This window comes from Leptodactylus fuscus, chromosome 5 (genome assembly GCF_031893055.1).
Source record: "Leptodactylus fuscus isolate aLepFus1 chromosome 5, aLepFus1.hap2, whole genome shotgun sequence".
Taxonomy (NCBI): Eukaryota; Metazoa; Chordata; class Amphibia; order Anura; family Leptodactylidae; genus Leptodactylus; species Leptodactylus fuscus.
In genome coordinates, this window is record NC_134269.1 from 170,015,172 (window position 1) to 170,028,426 (window position 13,255).

Consider the following 13,255-nt stretch of genomic DNA (forward strand, 5'->3'; position numbering starts at 1 on the left):
AGAGGCTCCCTCCATCATGAATTGGTCCAAACTGGGGTTTTTAGAGGCTCCCTCCACCATGAATTGGTCCAAACTGGGGTTTTTAGAGGCTCCCTCCACCATGAATTGGTCCAAACTGGGCTGTTTAGAGGCTCCCTCCACCATGAATTGGTCCAAACTGGGGTTTTAAGAGGCTCCCTCCACCATGAATTGGTCCAAACTGGGCTGTTTAGAGGCTCCCTCCACCATGAATTGGTCCAAACTGGGGTTTTTAGAGGCTCCCTCCACCATGAATTGGTCCAAACTGGGGTTTTTAGAGGCTCCCTCCACCATGAATTGGTCCAAACTGGGGTTTTTAGAGGCTCCCTCCACCATGAATTTGCCCAAACTCTGCTGGTTAGAGGCTCAATCCACCCTGATTTTCAAAACAAATGTTGGTGCCAACCTCAACTTACTACAAGGGCCAAATTCACTGCTGGTGACAAGCTCTCCTCACTGCAAGTGCCAAATACACATGTTTCAAGGTGTTTTCCTACTGTCAGAGAGGTGGTATTGAGTGTGTAAAGTGTGTAGTTGTTAGGCTGTGATGTTGGGGTAATAGAGGGTCTTTGGTGTGTTAGATGCCCCCAGACATGCTTCCCCTGCTGTCCCAGTGTCATTCCAGAGGTGTTGGCATCATTTCCTGGGTTGTCATAGTGGACTTGGTGACCCTCCAGACACGGATTTGGGTTTCCCCCTTAACGAGTATCTGTTCCCCATAGACTATAATGGGGTTCGAAACCCGTTCGAACACACGAACATTGAGCGGCTGTTCGAATCGAATTTCGAACCTCGAACATTTTAGTGTTCGCTCATCTCTAGAAATTATAATGTAACGGGTCGACCAATATAATAATGCGAAGGATAAGGTCACGGGTTGGGCCCACTGCACACAATTGGCTGTTTTTTGCCATGGCTTTCAGCTGCCATTTCTGGGCTACTGGATCAGCCTTTAATCTATTTATCTTTATAAGCAGAAAACCACCACTGACTACACAGCAATAAATTATGTGCTGCATAGTCAAACACTGCACTGGACACTTTACTCTGTGGGTTTGTTCTGCAACCAGTGCCAGACGCAAGGTCAGAGGGACTTTACTGAATTTGAAACCTATGAGAAGTAAATTTTCCACTAACTGAAACCAAAACTAGAAGCCACAATTACCTTACAAGTCAGATCTGTGCAGAAAAATGGTCTATGCCAAGAACTCCCGAAAGAGGCAGAATCAGGAGACAAAATGGATATCCAATATAAAGCCAAGGTTCAGTTCCAAGAGGTCACGTCAATGGCAGAATCAGGAGACAAATGAGTAACTAGAAACAAGCCAAGAGTCTGAATAAAGCAATCCAACACACATACGATCAGGGTACAGAGCCAAACAAGAATACTAAATTATCCCTAATAATTCCCAATGTTAACCCCTCATATGTCAGAGAATACTCCAAAAACACATATGTACCTAAAAATATTTCCCCAAACATTTCAACAAAACTCAAAAAGTGATGAAATAGATATTTATAGAAATAGATATTTATAACAAATAACGAAATACAGACCACTGGAATGAAAAACCTTTAAAATTCATAATGAGGATTTAAATTGTGTAACAACCCCCCCCCCCGCCCGCGTTACCCAAATACACCCCAATTGATGCACTTAGCAAATATTTAACCATTTCATAACAATAAGAGAAAATAATAATTGCATCAAATCTAAGTATTTAATCCAAGAATATATATATATATATATATATACATAGTGGTTATATAGAGCAAATGCTTCGAATTGCAAACACCAAGAATATTTTATTTATATTTGCAATACATGTGGCCAGACTTGATGCTAAGTCACAACAACATTATTCAGACTTACGAATGAAGAGATAGAGAAGGTGCAGAGAGGGTGAATATTATCTCCAACCCTCATTCCCAACGTGCATTTCACCCCATGGCTTTCCCTGGGGGCTGAGAGGTAGAAATGGCACATCAGCTTTTATAGATAGATTCAGAAGAAATTGTGTTACCAGGTAGCATGTGCCGATGAGCCTGGGCAGGCAACAATTAAAGCAACGTGAAAGTGAAACAATAATGATGTTCAATGGTACTCAGTGAAAAATAAAACATATATATGATGTGTGTAATGTAATAAATAGCAAAGCAGTAAAGGAAAACAGACATATGACATGTGCAGTGGTGAACCTAGCCCCTCTGCTGCCTGATGTGGTCAATCAAAAGACGCAATTAGGTTTTTCTTTTGATCGTCCGCATCAGGTAGTGGGGGGAAGGTTTGCGTCTATATATATTATGTCCCACGACGGCCCCTTGAAACCTCCATACCCCAGAGATGCCCACCCAACTCTATTATGCTCCATAGCCGCTGTGGTTGCAGAGGGACGCTGCTACTCTTTTTTTAAAGGAACACCACCACCACCCCACCCCACCCCGTTTTTATAACATACCAGTAAAACCGATACATAAATGAGCCTGTCTGTGCACCCAGGGCGTTCCTCCAAGCCACCATGCACCCCCCCTGCGTCATACCTTGAAACCGGCCCTTCTTTAGCTTGCGCACCGAAAATTCCTCCTCTCCCCCTGTAACCGCCTCCAGCATCTCTCATCTCACTCCTGTACATTGAAATCTCAGGCATGCGCAGTAACACTCCCTTCTGAGTGCTACTGCACATGCCCAAGCACCATTTTCTTCTGGACAGACAAATAAAGCATGCAAGAAATGGTGATGAGAGATGCTGAAGGCGGTTACAGGGAGAGAGAAAGAGGAATTTTTGGAGCACAAGATATGACGCAAGGGGGTGCGTATAGGTTTCTGTTTGGGGAGTGTCCAAGCAGACTCCCTGAATGGAAACCTGAACGCAGATGTGAATCGGGCCTAAGCATCACATTATAAAATACATTTTTAGCATGTATAATGGTAGACATGTATAGAAGCAAATACAGATAGACAGACAGACAGACAGACAGACAGACAGACAGACAGACAGACAGATAGATAGATAGATAGATAGATAGATGATAAGTAGATAGATAGGGATAGATAATAGATGATAGATATAGATAGATAGATAGATAGATAGATAGATAGATAGATAGATAGATAGGAGATAGATAGATAGATAGATAGATAGATAGATAGATAGATGATAAGTAGATAGATAGGGATAGATAATAGATGATAGAGATAGATAGATAGATAGATAGATAGATAGATAGATAGATGATAGATAGATAGATAGATAGATAGATAGATAGATAGATAGATAGATAGATAGAAGATAGATAGATAGATAGATAGGAGATAGATAGATAGACTTACACATCTACCCATCTACTCACAAACACCTATCTACACACATATAGGACTCACACAGTATATAAGACACATAATGTAAACACATATACACATATTTTACCTTTGGCTGAATTGCTGGGTGCACATGACATGGAGGAAACTCATGTGCAGCTCTGCCTGGCAGTGGAGTAAGCTGTGACATTGCAAGAGACTTCTCCCCTCACACTCTGATGCTGAAGGAGAGGGGCGGCACAGCAGGCTGATGTGTGCAGGGAAATTTTTACAAATAGTGATGTGCAGCCCCTGCAAATGGCAGTGATTTATATGCTGCCGATCTAGTCCTGAAGAAAGAGAAAGTATGCGGCCCCTGAGGATGTTTGCACCCCCCCTCTCCTAACGCGGACCCTGGATAGATATCGAATTGCAAAAGGACCTTTGATGACATAATCATTGTCATCATCAAAGGTCCTTTAACTTTAATACTGTTTAGGTTTTAAAAAAAAGTCCCGTGGCTGCCGCCCCCTCCCAAACTGCCGCCCTCACGTCGCCTCATTAGAGGTATGGCCCTGAACACGTGATTGTGAAATTATCATAATAGCAATTGTCTATCTATCTACATCTTATAAATTAAAATACAATATTATAATTAAACAAAATTGGAAAAAAAAAAGGTTATTCCACGCAAAAAATAAAATTAAAAAACACATATAAGTGATGTGATAAAACAATAATGAACTAATATGCTCATGGGTGAAGACAATAGTGAATATTAAAATGTGTGTGAAGAATGTGAGAAAAGAAAAATGTGATATAAACAGTGTGAAGAAAGTTGAAATAATAAGAATGAAATTGTGTGAAAATACAAAATATTTAATAGATGCAATAATTATAATCCAGAGTGGCAATGGGGGGGAAAAGTATAGAAATTTTGAAAAAGTAACAATATGATGACAAATCTGAAAAAGGAGCTTAGATCATAAACCACAGAAGAAAAAGGGTCACTTTCAAAGATGCTGAAGTTCCAAGATAGGTCTGTATTAGAGATGAGCGAGTACTGTTTGGATCAGCCGATCCAAACAGCACGCTCCATAGAAATGAATGGATGCACCTGGTACTTCCGCTTTGACGGCGGCCGGCCGCTTAACCCTCCGCGTGCCGGCTACGTCCATTCATTTCTATGCGAGCGTGCTGTTTGGATCGGCTGAATCTAGTCTATATGATAGCCAAAATCTTCAAAGGGGTCAAACAACTCTCCATTACCATCTAAAATAAACAGTGTATTAAAAACTAATAAGAATCAAAAAACACACAGTGATGCAGGATGCACCCAAAGAAAGCGCCCAAAGGTCAACTTCTCATTCAGTCCTTTGTGAGGCAGTGTTTGTAGGATCACTATCCCCTTGGTCTCAATTTGAAGCAAATTTTTTCATAAGGTCACCACCCTTGACCTCAAGATGCACCTTGATTCAGGAAGAAAGGATTTTTATATGCCTCTTAAGTGACAAGCCCAAAGAATTTTTGGTACTGCAGAAGTTTCTCAGGAATAGCGAATGTATTGAGCTTCCTGACATACTCACTTTGAGTATACAAGTCAAGCTCAATAATATAGATCAGGTGAAACACTGAACAACAAGACACATTATGCCAGCCAATGACAACAAACAGGATCTGCAACATATGTTTCACTATTGTTTCCTTGTAAGCTATGCAGCCCCATACACAGACATCTTTCTTCAAAGAAAGTGTAAGAAGAAGTGGATATGGGCCTACTTTGTCACCTAACTGGTTTGACTTAGGGCTATTCTTAAGCAGGTTATCTAAGGGGGTGTTCACACTTGTGCCCGGTGTCTGCCTTGTGCCACTCCGCTGGGTTTCTGTCCTTAGCCCTGAGAAACTGGACAGAAACCCAAGGAAAATGGTTTTTAAAGCTGACCACCGGGTTTCCGTCCCCTCTCCAGTGTCTTGGGGCTGAGGACGGAAACCCGGTGGAGTGGCCGCAGGGCGGACACCAGGCGCAAGTGTGTATGCCCCCTAAGTAGAGATGAGCGAGTAGTACTCGATCGAGTAGGTATTCGATCGAATACTATGGTATTCAAAATACTCGTACTCGATCAAGTACCACTCGCTGTTCGAATGTAAAAGTTCGATGCAGAACCAGCATTGATTGGCCGAATGCTATACAGTCGGCCAATCAATGCTGGTTATTCTCCTACCTTTAGAAGTCTTCTCCATGCAACTTCCCCGCGGCGTCTTCCGGCTCTTCATTCACTCTGCCAGGCATCGGGCCTGGGCAGAGCCGACTGCGCATGTCCGCTTGTAGTGCAGGCATGGATAGATGGATAGATGGTTCGAGGAGCTCCAGGATGAGTTTACTGTACTCCCTTGGCCAGCAAATTCCCCGGACTTGAACACAATTGAGAATCTGTGGGACCACCTCGATCAGGTTGTTCACGCCATGGATGCTCAACCACGTAACCTAGCGCAGCTGGCCACTGTAGTCGGCATTGCTCAACATCCCAGTGAACATCATCACAACATCCTCGCTTCTAGTGCGGGCATGTGCAGTCAGCTCTGCCCAGGCCCGATCCCTGGCAGAGTGAATGAACAGCCGGAAGACGCCGCGGAGACGTTGCAAGGAGAAAACTGCACGGAGGATCCAGCCCGACCCTCACTCGTGGACTTAGTAAGTATAATTTGATCGAACGTTGCCTACCCCTGAAATGAGCATTTTTCCCCCATAGACTATAATAGGGTTCAATATTCGATTCGAGTAGTCGAATATTGAGGGGCTACTCGAAACGAATATCGAACCTCGGACATTTTACTGTTCGCTCATCTCTACCCCTAAGTAGTCCCTTAGCTTTCATTATTTAACCCCAATATACACAATCCAGTCATATTAATGTGACCACCGCCTACTTTTGACGTCAACCAATCACAGAAGGCACGTGTCATCAGGCATCTGGGTGCACTCATCATTGTGGAAAGCACGATGGATCAACACAAGTATGCATCTATCCTTGTGATAGATGCCATCCTCAATATGATGGCATCTACAGCAGGACAATGTGACGTGCCATAAAGCTCACAGTGTACATGCGTGGTTCGAGGAGCTCCAGGATGAGATTACCGTACTCCCTTGGCCAGCAAATTCCCCGGACTTGAACGCAATCGAGAATCTGTGGGACTACCTCGATCAGGTTGTTCATGCCATGGATGCTCAACCACGTAACCTAGCACAGCTGGCCACTGGAGTCGGCATGGCTCAACATCCCAGTGAACATCATCACAACATCCCCTCTCTTCCTGCACGTCTCGCAGCGGTCTGCTCTGCCAAAGGTGGTTATTCTGGATTTTGACAGTTGGTCACATTAATGTGACTGGACTGTGTAGAAATAAACAATTTTTCAGAAATTTGAATGAAATTAGACCAGATGGTCTAGCTTACATTGCACACGATCATGATGCCTATTGACTAGATGTCTTTTATTGGGCCACTAACCAGTGAATACAGGGAGCACCACACGAGATCTGCTATTTCGGAAGTGCTCTGACCAATTACATTCCATTACATTTTGGTCTTTGACAAAATTGCTTAGATTCTTCCAAATCTTTCTTTCTTCTAGAATATAAACTTCAAGAACTGACCGTTCACTGACTGCTCTTGACAAGTACCATTGTAACACTATAACCAATGCTATTCATTTTACCCTCCAGTGGTTTTAATATTATGGCTGATCGGTGTATGTGGGCATGTGTGTGTAATGAGATCTAACATTCTGAATAGATAATCAGTATAGAGCATTTGCTTAATTAACATTGTCTGACTTGTAACCCTTCTAATTAGTTGCAATTAGCTTTGCCTGGGGATTTAGCAGTCATGGCTATTTGTAAAACTGTCAGTAGAAATAGTATTACACCTCCAGAAGTTTCACATACTGTATGTGACTCACCAAATGAAAACCTGCAACAATTCCCAACATACTCCTGTAGACGTGAATTATATCCCACTTAGCTACAGTAAATGCAGATGGAAACAGCTTACTATTTATGTGCAATACACTATATCTGGACTGTTCTGGACAATAAAGTGGTGATAGGGAATGGGTTGGGATGTTTTTTTTTATTTGTATTAATTAAAAAAAAATACATGAATTTAAAAGAGCGTCCAGCCAGTTAGGTTGTTACAAGGTATGAAAAGGTTTTTGAGAAAAAAATTCCAAAAAGGATTCAAACAAAGTTTGAAGGATCTGCAGCTCAGAGGAGGTTAAAACTCAAAAAAACTTTATTTCATACTTTTAAAAGGACTCACCCCAAGTGGGTGAATACATTCAGAGGTTTAACAACAGAGCATAGTGAGAAAAAGATAGAAAAATGTGGAAATAAAACCAAAAAACCGCTGACGCGTTTCGGGACAGATTTTTAGTGTCCCTTAATCATAGCGGAATACAGCTGTATTCCGCTATGATTAAGGGACACTAAAAATCTGTCCCGAAACGCGTCAGCGGTTTTTTGGTTTTATTTCCACATTTTTCTATCTTTTTCTCACTATGCTCTGTTGTTAAACCTCTGAATGTATTCACCCACTTGGGGTGAGTCCTTTTAAAAGTATGAAATAAAGTTTTTTTGAGTTTTAACCTCCTCTGAGCTGCAGATCCTTCAAACTTTGTTTGAATCCTTTTTGGAATTTTTTTCTCATCGTTTTGCTCCAAGAGGTCAAGGAGAACAGGGTCGTGCACCACAGGAGGACAGGTGAACGGAAGATAGGTGAGCTACTTCTCTATTTTTTCTAAAAGTGTTGTTTTATGAAAAGGTTTTTGTACAAAATAAAGATATAAATTCCATTAAACCAATATTCCGTTATCTTTGTATACAGCACTTCCTCTCCTCATCTATATTTATCCCACATGACTATAACATAAGATCACCCAAGATAGCTTGTCGTAGCTCGTCTAGAGACAAGACTCATCTCAATGTTATATCATCAATTCCAGGAATCCATCTATGAAAAGTGCAACCCCCTATATATAGAATTGGGAAAGGGAACTATGAACCCTACGAATCTTCGAACATCTCCCTTTATACTGCAGACAGTTCAGCCTCCCTATCAAATAATATCAAGGAAACCTCATAAAGTGCTCTGTTAGGGTAAGTTCACATGGTGTTTTTTCATCTGGATTTTGACACAGAATCCGGCTCCAAAAATCACCTCCCATTGACTTCAATGGGAGACGCTCACTTCTTTTTTCCACTAGTGTTTTTTTCCCGCAGAAAAAAGAAGCGAGCTGCCCTATCTTGCCGCGGATTCTGCGGCTGAATCCGCCACAGCGTCCATGGTGCAATGCTCCCTCCCAACTTTGCCCATTCATTTGGGCCTAATCCAGAGCGGAATGCCCCGACTAGTGGCGGCTAGCCATGGGAGGCGTTGTTTGGTTTCCTATGTCAAAATCCAGACCAAAAAACTCTATGTGAATTACCCTTACCTAACACCAGACCAGCTATCCAAACCTTCCCCGACACCTGTTTCAATAATTGTTGGCATTAACCCCTTATTGGGTCTACAATAAGGTTATAATAATTAAAGTAGAACACACACACACATTTGGCATTTCTGGGTCCAAAAATACCCAGTCTACAATACTTTTCCCATACAGTGAATGCCGTAGTGGTAAGAAAAATCGAAAGAGTCAAACCAACGGGTTTTTTTCAGTTTCGTCTCCCAATAAATGTAGTATAAAAACCTATCAAAACAATTGAGCTCTCATATGGCTCTGTGAATAGAAAAATAAAAATGTTATGAGAAGAAAAAAATTTAAATTGAAAGATGTCTGTAATTTTTGTTTCTCCATGCAAATTGAAGCCAAGATATGGAGAAAAATATTCCTGTGGGATTATAAAAGGAAATCCCTGCTGCTAGGACAATTTAATCCATAATTGTTATTCTAATGTGTACCCTATAACCTTCTCACCCTTGCTATCACCCCTTCTCTCCTTCACCAGTTCTGTATCCCTTTCATACTCCACCCCGCCCGGCAAATCTACAACCTTTTTATGCAGAGTCTGCGTAGTTTATATCTCCAGGATTGTGGGATTTGCATTTTGACTTGTCTTACTGTTTAAACAATTAAATAAGTTTGAAAAGAGACAACAAAGGTATTGCAAATATGATTGATTTTACCTTTCATATACACTAGGTTCAGTCCACACCATAGCTCGGTAGCAGCAATGGTGCGGACCCAACCAGTCAGAGACAGGGACACAGGTTTGTTTATTTAAAAAAATAAAGTAAAAAAAATAAATAAACCTTCACATCAGGCACGGAATAAGCAAAATAAAATACAGCCTTAATTTCAAGCAAAAAAAAAAAAAAAATCAAACAAAACCCTGCTTGTCTGAGCACTAGCTAAACCGTAAGGAACTAACTAACTTGTGGCTTACTACCAACCACATGAACAAATAAAGTAGCACAGTAAGGTCTCACCAGACTCTCAATATCTCAGGACAGACCCAGGCACCTCCCAGGATCTGCCCTGAAGTGCAGGCTCTGCAGCCTTTTATGGCCCAGTAACGAGTCCAGGACTCACACCTCAGGCTGAGGCCTACACAAGATCCGCACTGGTGCATACATATGATAGAATCCTGGGGGAGATTCCAGCACTCAGCCTGTCACCTTCTCACACCATCTATAGGTTAGATGAGTTTATTGGGGAGAATACTGATTTTGGGACATTCAGGTTTTTATTACACACATTACAATGCATTTGTATATCTCAGTCATGTCTGCATTAATGAATATAAGCAATGAGATCTCTTTAGGCACATAAATGGTTATAAGAAGTAGGGCAACAAAATCAATGAGAACAGTTTTGCTGACGGCAACCATAGCAAAGCAATGCCAAGGAGTGTTACATAACATACATATTGTTATTGCGTTCTGAAGAAAAAAAAAAAAAAATCTTCTTTGAGTGAATCTGTGGGCATATAGTAATAGTAAGTATGAGCTTACAGTGTAATGTGTTATGTACTGTAATGACCATGTTATTGTGTCTCTAAAGCAAAAATGTGACAAATGTCTATTTTATCAATGTCAGTATTACGGCACTTCGTATTGTAATAATCCTGACGCCCTGAAGGGTCTCGCCCCACATACTGCAGTCTATTTTAATCATTTATTTTATAACTTAGTGATGGGTAAATAAACATTAACAAAAATGTTCAAATAAATATACTGTATGTACCTTGCGATTGTATGTGTGTCGGAGAGCCCGGCCCCTACCTGCCATCAATGTGGTTACAGCTATGCCATTCATCTGGGCCTAATGAGCAGTGAAAAGCCACAAGGGAATGGCAATGCATCGGCGTTATGACACTAGCTTTCTAGCCCGTCTAATGATAAGCTGCCTGTCTGTGGGATCTGCAGATTCCCTGCTGGATCCAGTTAATCTGGTCCACTTGGAATAGTGGGAGTGATCCGCACCTGGAAGCCACATGGAAGTTTGAGTTTTTGTATGCTTTGGAGCAGATATTGTTACCTATAGTAGGTTTGTGTGGGCCCTTGGGTGACAGAGCCTCAGTGGGCTCCTTTTAGAGCAACTCATGCGCACTGCAGCAAGTTTTTTTGCATAGGCAGCCCTACTGGAGTCCCACCGTGGTCCCTTCACTAAGTATAATGTCCCAATGTGGCCTCCACATTCTATAATGTCCTATAGTGTTTCCTCCAAGCAGTATAATGTCCTATGGTGGCCCCCTCACAGTATAGTGAATCATAGGGGCCCCTTTACACAGTATAATGGCCCATAGTGGACTCTCCATGCAGTATAATGTCCCACTGTAGCCCCTTCACACAGTATAATGTCCCATAGTCACCACTTTACAAGGTATAATGTCCCATAGTGACCTCTTCACAAGGTATAATGTTCTATAGTGGCCTTTTCACACTATATAATGCTTCAGAGACTGATGGGGCAATGTTGTCAACTATCCTTACTGCAAACCAAAATTTTCTTCAAATTCTGCTCATGTTGTTAGGCTAGATTCTACTTTAGTAGGAATATGATATTGAAACCACAATTCTTTAGTATTCCAGTGCCACCACCTATCCTACCCCATCCTGGTCCTTCCCCGCTCCTAACCTCACTGCAGTCCTAACCTCCTACTTCCCCACCCTCATCGCAGTCCATCTCCCGTCCAAGTGCTGCTCCCATACTCACATCCTAACTCAATCTTCAGTGTTTTGCTTCTTCTCATCCATACTTTCTCTTCCGACTACTCTCCCACTTTTCCCCCTTACTTTTCTGCTACCTTTAAACATCTCAGTCTACCACACTTGAGGATATTCTTAGGAAGTTTTTCCAGTGCCGCTAACCATAAAATAAAAAAAATATTTACATCAACTATACATTTTTTTTCAATGTAGATTGTGAGCCACACATAGAGCTCACAATGTTCATTTTTTCCTATCAGTATGTCTTTTTTGGAATATGGGATGGAAATCCATGCAAACACGGGGAGAACATACAAACTCCTTGCAGATGGTTTTATGCCCTTGGTGGGATTTGAACACCAGGACTCCAGCGCTGCTAGGCTGCAGTGCTAACCACTGAGCCACTGTGTGGCCCCATTACATCAACTATACATTTTCTGCTGTGCCAAGTATACAAAGACTGTCAAGGAAGCATAATAGGGTGACTTTAACCTGGTGCACCAACTAAGAAAACCAGATTCTAGCCTCTAGCCTCGTCTACAATTTGTGGATCTTCAAGATAACCAGGAATAACACTCCACCTTGCTATTTTCATGTCATGTGCTGTCTTTAGTTGATCCGTTTTCATGTCTGTGAATAATGGAGCAGCTTTTTTTAATTTCTGATATTTTATAATTTCTGGGGGTTTGTAAAAAACAGACAGTACACGGATGACATACATGTTCTGAGATGGACACATAGACCAAAACAGATCATGTCTCTTTTTCCACTGACTAACTGTCCATAGAAAATGCACAGTCGTCTGCATGTGCCCATGAAAAGAAAGGGGTCATTAATAGAGATGAGCAAACACTGTTCGGATCAGCCGATCCGAACAGCACGCTCCCATAGAAATGAATGGAAGCACCTATGACGCCGGCCGGCCGCCGGCAAAGTCAGCGTCACAGGTGCTTCCATTCATTTCTATGGGAGCGTGCTGTTCAGATCGGCTGATGCGAACAGTGTTCGCTCATCTCTAGTTATTAAACCCCCGGATATTAAAACAAAACTAAAAATGGAAAACACAAAAAGGTAACTAGAATAGTCAATTCAAAAAATAAATAATAGTCCTGCTAGGTCATCCATCCTGTGTTGGGAATTACAAACCCTGCATCATTGTTCCTCATCTGGCTGACAGCAATGATGAATCTCAACCCAGATGACTGAGACTGTGCAAATCAGAGTTCAATTCTCGGGTATCAATCATCAGAGGCTCCTTGGCGAGAAGGAAATTGTGGAGGACAGCACAGGACATAATCACATCATTGACCTCTTCATGAGATAGCCTAGTAAAAATTTTCCGTTGTGCAACCAGAATCTCAAAAGTACATTCCACCAATTGTACTCTTGAAAGTCTGTAGTATAAAATCAATTTACAGTAGTTTTGTCTATGACTGGAGTATGACAGGTTGCCACAAATCTGGAAATCAGTTCCAGGAAATGGCTGGGGTACTGTCAATGCGCAATCTCCAGAATAAAGCTTGCTTGCTCTGGAGTCAGTGTTTCGGTTATATGCCACGATGTCCACAGCCACGAAGTGTTGGCGGGCATCAGCAACGGCCATGAGGATGACAGACAAGTACTTTTTATACTCATGTTTCAGGGAGCCAGACCTATAGAAAGAGATGTGCTTCCCATCGACGACTCATGACACATTTCGGAAACTGGGTCAGTTGCCAGAAGTTGTC